General features: G+C 41.6%; 1 long non-coding RNA gene across 1 annotated transcript in view; it reads left to right on the top strand.

Annotated features, from left to right (window-relative positions):
* LOC131839158 (uncharacterized) overlaps positions 1-10,519 on the top strand; it is a 90,529-nt gene extending 80,010 nt beyond the window's left edge. Inside the window, exons 5-6 of the long non-coding RNA XR_009356831.1 lie at positions 7,312-7,414; positions 9,299-10,519. This is a non-coding gene — a long non-coding RNA (uncharacterized LOC131839158). The remainder of the gene's footprint in view (positions 1-7,311; positions 7,415-9,298) is intronic.
* Positions 10,520-13,733: the final 3,214 nt, after the last annotated feature.

The following is a 13,733-nucleotide window of genomic DNA, read 5'->3' as shown; positions in this document are numbered from 1 at the left end:
CACCCTAAATAACAAGCATTGTGGGAGGCGCTAGGGCTACAAAGACAAATACGAGAGTTCTGGCCTCTAGAAGTTCACATCTAGTCAGTGCGAAAACAATCAACCCAATACTTCCCCAAAGTAAAAGCTGAGTTGAAGGCTCAGGGTCCACAGAAATAATAGAGAAGGAAGTACATTAAGAGGTGTTTGCCCCAGGACCTTTGCACTTGCTATTCTCCTTTGGCTGGAGCTCTCTGCTGAGGTATCCTTGTGGCTGAGTCCCTCAGCCATGCTCAGAAAAAGCCAGCATCAGGGAGAGGAAGGTAAGATAGATGGATCTATAGGGTTTGTATCATCCCTGAGATCTTCCAATCAAACCATATGTACCCAATCTCTTACCATATTACTTGCCAACTTTACCCACAGCACTTTGTTCACATGCGTGTCAGCTTTTCTCTGCACCAGATCTCTCATAGATGATCCGTATTTCTGAATCACATGTATTCTGGGATAAGCCCCTCACAGAAACCTAAGTCACGCCCTCTTCTGGGGTTACTAAGTAAACAATCCAAGTCCCCCTGTGCAGCAAAGACATGGCCCCCTGGAACTCCAGGCTGCAGCTGCAGCGGAGGTCAAGGGCAGCGCTATGCTATTGCTGGCTGGCATGCCTCATGAGACCCATTCGTTTTGAGTCTTAAAAATTTTGCAAACCAGGAGTCCCTGGGTGGCACAGTTGTTTAAGCGGAGGACTCTTGGTTTTAACTCAGGTCATGATCTCAGGGTCGTGAGATCAAGCCCCACATCAGGTCTGTGCTCAACATGGCATCTACTTGAGACTCTCTTTCCTTCAGCCCCTTCCCACTGTGCACTCTTCCTTCCTCTAAAAATAAATAATTTTCTTTTCTTTTCTTTCTTTTTTTTTTTATTAATTTTTTATTTTTTATAAACATATATTTTTATCCCCAGGGGTATAGGTCTGTGAATCACCAGGTTTACACACTTCACAGCACTCACCAAAGCACATATCCTCCCCAATGTCCATAATCCCACCCCCTTCTCCCAAACACCCTCCCCCCAGCAACCCTCAGTTTGTTTTGTGAGATTAAGAGTCACTTACGGTTTGTCTCCCTCCCAATCCCATCTTGTTTCATTTATTCTTCTCCTACCCACTTAAGCCCCCATGTTGCATCACCACTTCCTCATATCAGGGAGATCATATGATAGTTGTCTTTCTCTGCTTGACTTATTTCGCTAAGCATGATACGCTCTAGTTCCATCCATGTTGTTGCAAACGGCAAGATTTCATTTCTTTTGATGGCTGCATAGTATTCCGTTGTGTATATATACCACATCTTCTTGATCCATTCATCTGTTGATGGACATCTAGGTTCTTTCCATAGTTTGGCTATTGTGGACATTGCTGCTATAAACATTCGGGTGCACGTGCCCCTTTGGATCACTACGTTTGTATCTTTAGGGTAAATACCCAATAGTGCAATTGCTGGGTCATAGGGCAGTTCTATTTTCAACATTTTGAGGAACCTCCATGCTGTTTTCCAGAGTGGCTGCACCAGCTTGCATTCCCACCAACAGTGTAGGAGGGTTCCCCTTTCTCTGCATCCTCGCCAGCATCTGTCATTTCCTGACTTGTTGATTTTAGCCATTCTGACTGGTGTGAGGTGATATCTCATTGTGGTTTTGATTTGTATTTCCCTGATGCCGAGGGATATGGAGCACTTTTTCATGTGTCTGTTGGCCATCTGGATGTCTTCTTTGCAGAAATGTCTGTTCATGTCCTCTGCCCATTTCTTGATTGGATTATTTGTTCTTTGGGTGTTGAGTTTGCTAAGTTCTTTATAGATTCTGGACACTAGTCCTTTATCTGATATGTCGTTTGCAAATATCTTCTCCCATTCTGTCAGTTGTCTTTTGATTTTGTTAACTGTTTCCTTTGCTGTGCAAAAGCTTTTGATCTTGATGAAATCCCAATAGTTCATTTTTTCCCTTGCTTCCCTTGCCTTTTGCATTGTTCCTAGGAAGATGTTGCTGCGGCAGAGGTCGAAGAGGTTGCTGCCTGTGTTCTCCTCAAGGATTTGGATGGATTCCTTTCGCACATTGAGGTCCTTCATCCATTTTGAGTCTATTTTTGTGTGTGGTATAAGGAAATGGTCCAATTTCATTTTTCTGCATGTGGCTGTCCAATTTTCCCAGCACCATTTATTGAAGAGGCTGTCTTTTTTCCATTGGACATTCTTTCCTGCTTTGTCGAAGATTAGTTGACCATAGAGTTGAGTGTCTATTTCTGGGCTCTCTATTCTGTTCCATTGATCTATGTGTCTGTTTTTGTGCCAGTACCATGCTGTCTTGATGATGACAGCTTTGTAATAGAGCTTGAAGTCCGGAATTGTGATGCCACCAACGTTGGCTTTCTTTTTCAATATCCCTTTGACTATTCGAGGTCTTTTCTGGTTCCATATAAATTTTAGCATTATTTGTTCCATTTCTTTGAAAAAGATGGATGGTACTTTGATAGGAATTGCATTAAATGTGTAGATTGCTTTAGGTAGCATAGACATTTTCACAATATTTATTCTTCCAATCCAGGAGCATGGAACATTTTTCCATTTCTTTGTGTCTTCCTCAATTTCTTTCATGAGTACTTTATAGTTTTCTGAGTATAGATTCTGTGCCTCTTTGGTTAGGTTTATTCCTAGGTATCTTATGGTTTTGGGTGCAATTGTAAATGGGATTGACTCCTTAATTTCTCTTTCTTCTGTCTTGCTGTTGGTGTAGAGAAATGCAACTGATTTCTGTGCATTGATTTTATATCCTGACACTTTACTGAATTCCTGTATAAGTTGTAGCAGTTTTGGAGTGGAGTCTTTTGGGTTTTCCACATATAGTATCATATCATCTGCGAAGAGTGATAATTTGACTTCTTCTTTGCCGATTTGGATGCCTTTAATTTCCTTTTGTTGTCTGATTGCTGAGGCTAGGACCTCTAGTACTATGTTGAATAGCAGTGGTGATAATGGACATCCCTGCCGTGTTCCTGACCTTAGCGGAAAAGCTTTCAGTTTTTCTCCATTGAGAATGATATTTGCGGTGGGTTTTTCATAGATGGCTTTGATGATATTGAGGTATGTGCCCTCTATCCCTACACTTTGAAGAGTTTTGATCAGGAAGGGATGCTGTACTTTGTCAAATGCTTTTTCAGCATCTATTGAGAGTATCATATGGTTCTTGTTCTTTCTTTTATTGATGTGTTGTATCACATTGACTGATTTGCGGATGTTGAACCAACCTTGCAGCCCTGGAATAAATCCCACTTGGTCGTGGTGAATAATCTTTTTAATGTACTGTTGAATCCTATTGGCTAGTATTTTGTTGAGTATTTTCGCATCTGTGTTCATCAAGGATATCGGTCTATAGCTCTCTTTTTTGGTGGGATCCTTGTCTGGTTTTGGGATCAAGGTGATGCTGGCCTCATAAAATGAGTTTGGAAGTTTTCCTTCCATTTCTATTTTTTGGAACAGTTTCAGGAGAATAGGAATTAGTTCTTCTTTAAATGTTTGGTAGAATTCCCCCGGGAAGCCGTCTGGCCCTGGGCTTTTGTTTGTTTGGAGATTTTTAATGACTGTTTCAATCTCCTTACTGGTTATGGGTCTGTTCAGGCTTTCTATTTCTTCCTGGTTCAGTTGTGGTAGTTTATATGTTTCTAGGAATGCATCCATTTCTTCCAGATTGTCAAATTTATTGGCGTAGAGTTGCTCATAGTATGTTCTTATAATAGTTTGTATTTCTTTGGTCTTAGTTGTGATCTCTACTCTTTCATTCATGATTTTATTTATTTGGGTCCTTTCTCTTTTCTTTTTGATAAGTCGGGCCAGGGGTTTATCAATTTTATTAATTCTTTCAAAGAACCAGCTCCTAGTTTCATTGATTTGTTCTATTGATTTTTTGGTTTCTATTTCATTGATTTCTGCTCTGATCTTTATGATTTCTCTTCTCTTCTCCTGCTGGGCTTAGGGTTTCTTTCTTGTTCTTTCTCCAGCTCCTTTAGGTGTAGGGTTAGGTTGTGTACCTGAGACCTTTCTTGTTTCTTGAGAAAGGCTTGTACTGCTATATATTTTCCTCTCAGGACTGCCTTTGTTGTGTCCCACAGATTTTGAACCATTGTATTTTCATTATCATTTGTTTCCATGATTTTTTTCAATTCTTCTTTAATTTCCTGGTTGACCCATTCATTCTTTAGAAGGATGCTGTTTAGTCTCCATGTATTTGGTTTCTTTGCAAACTTCCTTTTGTGGTTGAGTTCTAGCTTTAGAGCATTGTGGTCTGAAAATATGCAGGGAATGATCCCAATCTTTTGATACAGGTTGAGTCCTGATTTAGGACCGAGGATGTGATCTATTCTGGAGAATGTTCCATGTGCACTAGAGAAGAATGTGTATTCTGTTGCTTTGGGATGAAATATTCTGAATATATCTGTGATGTCCATCTGGTCCAGTGTGTCGTTTAAGGCCTTTATTTCCTTGCTGATCTTTTGCTTGGATGGCCTGTCCATTTCAGTGAGGGGAGTGTTAAAGTCCCCTACTATTATTGTATTATTGTTGATGTGTTTCTTTGATTTTGTTATTAATTGGTTTATATAGTTGGCTGCTCCCACGTTGCGGGCATAGATATTTAAAATTGTTAAATCTTCTTGTTGGACAGACCCTTTGAGTATGATATAGTGTCCTTCCTCATCTCTTATTATAGTCTTTAGCTTAAAATCTAATTGATCTGATATAAGGATTGCCACTCCTGCTTTCTTCTGATGTCCATTAGCATGGTAAATTCTTTTCCACCCCCTCACTTTAAATCTGGAGGTGTCTTCGGGCTTAAAATGAGTTTCTTGGAGGCAACATATAGAAGGATTTTGTTTCTTTATCCATTCTGATACCCTGTGTCTTTTGACAGGGGCATTTAGCCCATTAACATTCAGGGTAACTATTGAGAGATATGAATTTAGTGCCATTGTATTGCCTGTAAGGTGACTGTTACTGTATATGGTCTCTGTTCCTTTCTGATCTACCACTTGTAGGCTCTCTCTTTGCTTAGAGGACCCCTTTCAATATTTCCTGTAGAGCTGGTTTGGTATTTGCAAATTCTTTCAGTTTTTGTATGTCCTGGAAGCTTTTAATCTCTCCTTCTATTTTCAATGATAGCCTAGCTGGATATAGTATTCTTGGCTGCATGTTTTTCTCGTTTAGTGCTCTGAAAATATCATGCCAGCTCTTTCTGGCCTGCTAGGTCTCTGTGGATAAGTCAGCTGCCAATCTAATATTTTTACCATTGTATGTTACAGACTTCTTTTCCCGGGCTGCTTTCAGGATTTTCTCTTTGTCACTGAGACTTGTAAATTTTACTATTAGGTGACGGGGTGTGGGCCTATTCTTATTGATTTTGAGGGGCGTTCTCTGAACCTCCTGAATTTTGATGCTCGTTCCCTTTGCCATATTGGGGAAATTCTCCCCAATAATTCTCTCTAGTATACCTTCTGCTCCCCTCTCTCTTTCTTCTTCTTCTGGAATCCCAATTATTCTAATGTTGTTTCATCTTATGGTGTCACTTATCTCTCGAATTCTCCCCTCGTGGTCCAGTAGCTGTTTGTCCCTCTTTTGCTCAGCTTCTTTATTCTCTGTCATTTGGTCTTCTATATCACTAATTCTTTCTTCTGCCTCATTTATCCTAGCAGTGAGAGCCTCCATTTTTGATTGCACCTCATTAATAGCTTTTTTGATTTCAACTTGGTTAGATTTTAGTTCTTTTATTTCTCCAGAAAGGGCTTTTATATCTCTCAAGAGGGTTTCTCTAATATCTTCCATGCCTTTTTCGAGCCCGGCTAGAACCTTGAGAATTGTCATTCTGAACTCTAGATCTGACGTATTACCGATGTCTGTATTGATTAGGTCCCTAGCCTTCGGTACTGCCTCTTGTTCTTTTTTTTGTGTTGAATTTTTCCGTCTTGTCATTTTGTCCAGATAAGAGTATATGAAGGGGCAAGTAAAATACTAAAAGGGTGGCAACAACCCCAGGAAAATATGCTTTAACCAAATTAGAAGAGATCCAAAATCGTGAGGGGGGAGAAAGGGGATAAAAAGAGGTTCAAAAAGGAAGAAAGAAAAAAAGAAAAAAGAAAAAAGAAAAAAGAAAAGAAAAGAATTTAAAAAAAAAAGAAAACACCTAAGAAAAATGTAAAAAAGAAGAAACATATATATTAGATAAACTAGTAAAAAATCGTTAAAAAAGAAAAAGGTAACAGTTAAAAAAAAATTTTACCCAAAGGCGAGAAAAAAAAAAATGAAAAAGAAAAAAATTAAATTAACTGCAAGACTAAAAAAAATCACAGGGAAAAAGCCATGAGTTCCGTACTTGGCTTTCTCCTCCTCTGGAATTCTGCTGCTCTCCTTGGTATTGAAACCGCACTCCTTGGTAGGTGAACTTGGTCTCGGCTGGATTTCTTGTTGATCTTCTGGGGGAGGGGCCTGTTGTAGTGATTCTCAAGTGTCTTTGCCCCAGGTGGAATTACACCGCCCTTACCCGGGGCCAGGGTGAGTAATCCGCTCGGGTTTGCTTTCAGGAGCTTTTGTTCCCTGAGCGCTTTCCGTAGAGTTCCGGAGGACGGGAATACAAATGGCGGCCTCCTGGTCTCCGGCCCGGAGGAGCCGAGAGCCCAGGGCCCCACTCCTCAGTGCACCCTCAGAGAACAGCGCCCAGTTACTCCCATCTGCCTGACCTTGGCCACGCTCCAAGCTCACCGAGCCTGTGACCGGTTCAAGGTCACCCCAAGCTGCGAGCTTACTGTCGGCTCTGTCTCTGTAGCTGGCTTTCCCGTTCCAATACCCGCAAGCTCTGCGACTCTCAGACACCCCCCCATCCTTCTGTGACCCTGCGGGACCTGAGGCCACGCTGACCCCGCGTGGGCTTCGCCCCGGTTTAGCCTCTGGAGCGATGTCCCTCAGCGGAACAGACTTTTAAAAGTCCCGATTTTGTGCGCGGTTGCTCCGCCGCTTGCCGGGAGCCGGCCCCTCTCCCCGGGGTCTATCTTCCCGTCGCTTTGGATTCACTTCTCCGCCGGTCCTACCTTTCAGAAAGTGGTTGTTTTTCTGTTTCCAGAATTGCTGTTCTTCTTCTCTTCGATCTGCCGATGGATTTTCAGGTGTTTGCAATCTTTAGATAAGCTATCTATCTGATCTCCTGCTAGCTGAAGCTGTCTTGGCCTGCTACTTCTCCGCCATCTTGACTCCTCCCCCCTCTTTCTTTCTTTCTTTTTTTTTTTCTCACCAGCTGATGACATGTTGGTAGCTTAAAGTCAGCCTCAGTGTGATTACTGAAACCAGATCAGCCAGTGGTACATATCAGGGCTCCTCTCCTTCTATAAAGCTGGCTGGTAAGTATTTACTAGCACACCATCACTAAGGATGATCCGTCTGGGTTGCAGGGAAGAGCTTCGACCAAATGGTTCCATTAGCAAGAGTGAGACAAAACATATGTAAGGGGATGACGGGTACCCTCTTTGGCCCCCCTCAGGGACAAAAGTCCTCACATGCTATATGCTCAACTACTCCCTAAAGGAGGGGCTGGCAAACTTTCTGTAAAGGGCCAGGGAGTCAGTATTTTCAGCTTTGCAGGCCTTCTGGTCACTATTGCTACTATATAAGTCTACTTTATAGCACAGAAGTAACCCTAGATAATATGTAACCCTTTGCTGGGGCTGTATTCTGACACAATTTCATTTATGGACACTGAAATTTGAATTTCTTATCACTTTTACATGTCACTAAATATTATTCTTCTTTTGATCTTTTCCCGGGCATTTCTGGATGTAAAAACCATGCTGAGCTCACAAGCTGTACAAAATCAGACCATGGACTGGACTTGGCCTGTGGGCTTACATTTTGCCCAGCGCTATCTCAAAGTATAACACATTGAGTAGATGGGAAACATGACCCCGCCCCAGTGAACAGCGATAACATTCTCATTACTGGGAAGTTTTTGCACTGAGTGCTATCCTGAGAACTTTATATACATTTCCTCATTTAATCCTTAAAATGATCCAAAAGTAAATAATATTATTAAGATTTGGAAAAGAAAAATAACGTGGTCAAGGTCACACAGCGGGAACATGGCAGAGCTTGCTAAGATCTGGATTCATTTTTGCCTAATTCAAAAGTCTATGCCCTTAGCCTCTAAGACCCTCATTTGAAATTCTGGGTCTTGTGTGCAGGAAATAATCCTGAACACCAACTCCCGTGTTTATCCTCCTTCGGCCATCACATACAGTCAGTCCATTTTCCCCCTTTCTTCCCCCAATGCACGGGCCCTGCGAGGCATCCAGCAGACTCACCCTAGGATGGGCAAGGCCACATTTACTTTATCTTTTTTAAGGAACTCCATAAAATGTGCAGTAGCACTAGTAGTTTGAATAGAACTTGCAATTTATTGCCAAAAATCAGCCTAAGGAGAGGGACCTGGGTCCCAGGAGGAACAGCGGAGCCCTGGACTGGACACCATCCTTGAGGGACATAGGACAAGTCCAAGCTAAGGAATGTCTTCTCTGTCTCAGGAGCTGGCAGGACAAAGCTAGGAGCTCTGCTTTAACCATTTTTAAAATGAGACACACAAAATTAACTCTAGAGAGGACAGTGACTCCTGGAAGAAAAAAATGTATTTAGGTTGTGTATTTGTGTGTGTGTGTGGAGGTATAGTTCAGAATATTCAGCAATGGAAGAAAAAAACACAAATTATAAGGTTAAATTATTTCTGGGAAATTAAATGTCATAATTTCTGTAATTATCTTACTACTACTTTAATAAAAAAACTGATGAAACTTATTAATATTGCTAGCTCTAAGTGAGATGTTTTATTATTAACAAAAAAAATGATAAATGCCTAAAATAAATAGTGTGACTGAACTATAGACAGATTTTCAAGAGCATAAATAACTTTGTATATCTTGAGTTCTAAGATAAATCAGAGGGATAGTGACCTGGGTGCAATTGAGTGGTGTTCTGACAATGATTTTCCAGTTTAGGTCAGCCCTGACCACAGATGATCTTTCACTTGGCCATTAATTTTACTCAGCTTTGAAATAAGCCTAATCTATCCTTGCCAGTAAAACTCAGAAATCCAGGCACACATTTAAAGGAAAATTTAGTTCAACCTTGAAGACCGGGATGAACATTTACTGGCTTACAGAGAAAGTTGATTTGTCCCTTTGGGAAGCTAGCTCTTTAAATAATAAAGTGCCATGCTCTGCTTAACCTTGAAAAAGGTCAAGCTACCTGTGATGGAGCCCAGGCTTCCAAAGAAGAAGCAGATTGCAGAGTGGGAAGGATCAAGAAGACTGATCATTGAGAAGACTGATACTCTAGCACTGGTGAAAGTTTGGGGAACTTCGGATGGTTGTGTAAATCGGTGCAAACTTGCTGGGGGAAGGATACTTCTTGGAGGAAAACTTTGGCAACATGTAGAAAAGCCTTTTTTAAAAGTCTTGGCTGGAGAAAGGGGTGGAAGGATGGGGTAACTGGTGATGGACATTGGAGAGGGTCATGTGTTGTAATGAGCATGGGGTATTATTTAAGAGTGAAGAACCACAGACCTGTATCCTGACACAAATAATACATTATATGTTAATTAATTGAATTTAAGTTAAAAAATAAATTAAAAAATAAAAACCAAAGTCTTTGATGTAGAAGTCCCACCCCTAGAAATTTGCCCTAAGGAAATAGTTGGACTAATGTGTTAACATAAGCAAACAGGATGTCAATTACCAGAGAGTTTGCAGTACTGATAAATTTGAACTGAACATTTATCAATAGGAATTTTATTCAATGATTATGGCATATCTACACAATGAGAAGTATGACACCATGAATTAGAATGATACGCTATATATTTGTAGACATGGAAAAGAGATGTTTATAGACTAGTAAGTGGAAAAAGACTATGTGACCTTTGATTCTATAGCGGTGGGAGACGTGTGTGCATACGTAGGCTTTGTGTGTGAGTGCATGTGTGTGTGTGTGTGTGTGTGTGTGTGTGTGTAAGCATGCACATAGAGCAAATCTGAACAGCACAATTTTTACAGAAATAATTTTTGAGTGGTGTCAGCTTAATTTTAATCTTTATATATCTCTGTACTTTCTGAATTTCTAGGAATGAGTATGTATTATTTTCTTAATCAGAAAATAATTTACATTAACAAAAATTCTCCAAGAACTAGCTAATGAGAGCTGGATATCTTCTTCCTTTAGTTTTAACCCTCTGGTTAATTCTGATACTACTTTTTTCTTTTCTTTCTTTCTTTCTTTCTTTCTTTCTTTCTTTCTTTCTTTCTTTCTTTTTTGATATCACTTTTTTCTTCATGACATCTGCTGTGATGGGTCCTCTACCATAGGCTTCTCAGAGGTTGAGGTGTTCAGTTACCTCCATTTTTTTTTTGAAGCTCTTAGCATATATGTATATATTTTTTTAAGATTTTTATTTATTTATTTTACAGACAGATCACAAGTAGGCAGAGAGGGAGGCAGAGAGAGAGGGGGAAGCAGGCTCCCTGCTGAGCAGAGAGCCCAACGTGGGACTCGATCCCAGGACCCTGAGATCATGACCTGAGCCGAAGGCAGAGGCTTAACCTGCTGAGCCACCCAGGTGCCCCATATGTATATGTTTTTTAAAAAAGAAATAACTAAAGAGGGTTCCAAAATTTGTAGTCTATTAGAATTGTTTACATGTAACAAATTACTGCTTTTCTCATCAAGAAGAGCATTCTATATAATTGTATATAACAAACAGGATTCATGGGGAAGGTCTACTCTCCCTGTATACAGACTATCCCAGAGTAGAGAATACAGTACAGTAGAGAGTAGAGTACAGTTGGCCAGAGCTTTAAAGTGGTATCGTGAAGTTCCTCCTCTTCCAACTGCCTGGCTGTGTACACCTTTGGAGATAATACCAGAAATCAAAATATCCAAAATCATAATTTGAGGCCATTTGGGAATGTGTGCCTGGGGTCATCGGGTCTTCCTGATACCGCTATAAGGAGCTCTGTCTCTGTTCCAAGCTAGACTGACTCAGTACAATGGCGTGCTCCCTTCTATCCAGCCCACATTTCTCTCAGTCTGGCTTTTCCAGGCTGTACTCTCAAGCTCTGGGCTTAGAGCTCCCCATATATAGTCTAGGTGCTCCCTGGGCTATTTCAACCCAACAGCTTTTGCACTGGCGAGTGTGGCCCCTGAGAAGCCTGGCTGCCTGGTGCGGTACGGGGAGGGCCCAACAGCAGAATGCCGTGCTGCGGCTTCTCTGCGCCCTGGAGAACCAAAGTTCTGGAAATAGTGATTTGGGGGCTGTGGCAGGACAACAATGTCCATGATGGGGAACTACAGCACTAGGGGTGGACGAAGGAACGTTAGACACCTGTCTGTGTCCAGGAAACTCCAGATACAACCCAAGAACCATAGGTGCACTAACATGACATCAAGATCCAGACTAAATGTGGGAGTCTTGTCAACCTTTCTATATGACAGGGAGACCAGGCCCTGCCCAGATGCTGCATCTGGATGACTGAGCAGGCTAGGTTTTGCATCTTCAGCAAGACAGAGATGGGTCATTCTCACAGTGACTTCTGGAGAGAACCAGCTGAGTCTCCTACCATGAAGCTGCTTGTGCCGAATTCCTCTGTGAGCCAGACAGAAGCATTCACGGGGTACTCAGAGACCTCAAGCAGCTTCCACGGTGAAAACTGAGCAAGGGTGACCATCACAGAAGAAGAAACAAATTTAAAACACAGCAAAGTATTTCTGCAAGCTGAAAGACCTACAGGTGGCATCAGGAATGAACACAACAGACAAGAAGTCTGGCAAGTGGTGCCATAAACAGGGCAGAGGCTCTGAAAAACATTTATTTAAAAAGATTTTTATTTATTCATTTTATCAGAGAGAGAAAGAGAGAGACCACAGCAGGGGGAGCAGCAGGCAGAGGGAAAAGCAGACTCCCCACTGAACAAGGAGCCTGATATGGGGATTGATCCCAGGACCCTGGGATCATGACCTGAGCCAAAGGCAGACGCTTAACCGACTGAACCACCCAGGTGTCCCTGAAAAACATTTTTTGTTTGCTTTTGAATCTTCTATTCAAGTGACATTGATAGTCCATGCATTTGATGTATACATTAATTTATGTAATAAACTCCATAATTACACAAATTAATTTCCATTTATCCCTACTCCCCCAACTTCCATGCTGCTTTCATTATAGGCAATCATGTTAATGTATTTACTGTGGATATTTTCATTGCAAGCATTTTTGCAAAACGTGCAATGTTTTGTGTTCATGGATTTCTAACTTAATAAATGGTTATGTTAAGCATCTCATTCTGTTTTCTGGCTATTCCACCAAACATGAGTATGGCTGTGTGTTGCTGGATTCCATATTGCTCTGTGTATATCATTGTTCCTGACTGCTGCCTAAGGTGCCAATCCTTTGCCTCCACAACACGTTACCCATTTGCTTTCCAGTGATGGACAGACACCCACAAATAATGTTGCAGTTAACATTATTGCATATGTCTTCTCACAGACCTGTGTGAGAGTATCCGAGGGATACCCAGGAACTATATTGTTGGAACCCTGGTTGTATGTATACTTAATTTGACCAAATTCTGCAAGATTGCTTGCCAGAATGGTTGTCCCAATCTATATGTGCATTAGCATTGTGTGAAAACTCCTCTGTCTCCACATCCCTAGGGGAGGGATCATTTTCAAGAAGTAGGTCACAATATGGAGCCCTTCCCTTTTAGACTATGGACCCTTTGTGTCTTGCTCCTAGACTGGATGCCTGAGCTCAAGGCCCCCAAAGAGCTGCTGGGAATTGGTACTGAGAATGCCCATTGCTACTGCTTCCTGGAAAAAAGACGAATTAATGTGGCTATTGCAAATCAGTCATTTAGCAAATATTTATTGAGTACCCACTATGTGCAAAGCTCCGTAACTAATGGAGAAAATCTCGTGTAATCTGTACTTTTTTTGTATTTGGAAATTAATGGAAAAGAATGGAATTGATTTAAATTCTTTTTTAAAGATTTTATTTATTAATTATTTCTCAGAGAGAGGGGGGGCGCCAGTAGGGGGAGCAGCAGGCAGAGGGAGAAGTAGGCCCCTGCCTTGCAAGGAGCCTGATGGGGGACTTGATCCCAGGACTCTGGGGTCATGAATGGTATTGATTTAAATTCTTCCAAGTAAATAACCACAAGCACACAAGGTTATAAACGAAAATTTTAGGATGCGGTGGGGAACGCTTATCTAAACAAGAATGAAAACATCACAGGGACAAGGAGTTTCAATACTGTGCTCCAGCTTCTAGAAGAGTGCCTGACATCGAGTTGGCCCTTGGAAATATTCGCTGAATGAATGGCGAGATGAAAAGAGGGTCAGTGTTTAGGGCGGGCCTCCCTAAGAACATGATGCTCAAACTAAACCTTGGAAGATGAGCAAGGGTTAGTCAAGACAATGTGATGGTGGTGGTGGTAGCCGGTGGGGGCACCAGGAGCTCCCCTGGAGGAGGAGCTGGAGATGGCTGCATCAGGTCAGCAACGCCTAAACCCGTCTGTGCAAATACCTTCCCTGGCCACCTCAGGCACAGGTTTCCTGGGATGCTGCTCCCTCTTCTCTATAAAGCTGTTGGGAACCAGCTCAGACCAGTGAGGCAGAGCC

Source organism: Mustela lutreola, chromosome 8 (genome assembly GCF_030435805.1).
Source record: "Mustela lutreola isolate mMusLut2 chromosome 8, mMusLut2.pri, whole genome shotgun sequence".
Classification (NCBI taxonomy): Eukaryota; Metazoa; Chordata; class Mammalia; order Carnivora; family Mustelidae; genus Mustela; species Mustela lutreola.
Note: the sequence above shows the minus strand (reverse complement) of the source record. Positions and strands in the feature narration are given on the sequence as shown.